The sequence below is a fragment of the Cyprinus carpio genome, chromosome A18, assembly GCF_018340385.1.
Source record: "Cyprinus carpio isolate SPL01 chromosome A18, ASM1834038v1, whole genome shotgun sequence".
NCBI classification, from domain to species: Eukaryota; Metazoa; Chordata; class Actinopteri; order Cypriniformes; family Cyprinidae; genus Cyprinus; species Cyprinus carpio.
In genome coordinates, this window is record NC_056589.1 from 15104515 (window position 1) to 15105436 (window position 922).

The 922-nt window shown below is 42.4% G+C and overlaps 1 protein-coding gene across 1 annotated transcript in view; it reads left to right on the forward strand.

Moving 5' to 3' along the window:
• The first annotated feature begins 402 nt into the window (after window positions 1–402).
• The window catches only part of LOC109110220 (transmembrane protein 91-like), a 21350-nt gene continuing 20830 nt past the window's right edge, over window positions 403–922 (forward strand). Inside the window, exon 1 of the mRNA XM_019123262.2 lies at window positions 403–790. The gene's annotated coding sequence lies outside the window, so the exon portion shown is untranslated. The remainder of the gene's footprint in view (window positions 791–922) is intronic.

Genomic DNA, 922 nt, shown 5'->3' on the forward strand with positions numbered 1-922 from the left:
GACAACACTCAAACACCTCTCAGGAAATATTTGGAATAAAAAAAAGAATAAAAAAAGGTAGTACAAGAGCAAGAATGGAGACTTGTGATGTCATACTGATGTGTGTCTAGTAGCAGGAATACACTGTACACACAAACCCGCCAGCAAACACCACTAGGCTCTAGGACCCTGCAGTACACTGATGCTCTACCGAGAAGAGAGGGAGGAAAGTGGGGGGTGGAGTGGAGCGCAAAAAGACAGTGGAGGAGGGAAAGAGAGATGTGGAGAGAAAAGAGGAAGGGAAGATGCAAGGATCCGCTTCGCTGCTGTATTTTGAAAGTCCTGCCAAGGGGACTTAGAAGAGCACTGGCATAAACAGGATTAAAAGAGCAACTACTGACTCCATCAGAGAGGTGTGAAGTGAGAGAGAGAAGCAGAGAGATAGAGAGAGAGAGAAGAGAGAGAGAGAGAGAGAGAGAGAGAGAGAGAATAAAGTAAGCATCAGGAGCGGTGTGTACTGCAGTGTGTCTGTACACACGCAAACAGGAGCTCGCTTTACTACAACACTCAACTTGAACCGTCACTTCTCAAGCAGCGTCAAGTGAACTCTTTCACTCGAACACCATCCTGTCCTTCTCTCTCTCATTCAGACAAGCTCATACACACAAATGGAGAATATGTCTTGGTGCTGAAGTATTGCTAAAGTTCAGCCTGGGCCACTGGATTCATTTTGCTCCACTGGTCCATCCAGTCCCACTGGACACGCACCCACACACAGACACCACCACAGAGTTCGGGATCAGTGGAAGAGGTTGGTTTTGCTTTTATCTTTTGTGTATTTTGTATAAATCTTTTTTATTTTTAAGTAGTAATTATTATTATTATTATTATTTATATTAATATTATTAATATTTTCCATTTTAAACAAACATTTCAATTGTAT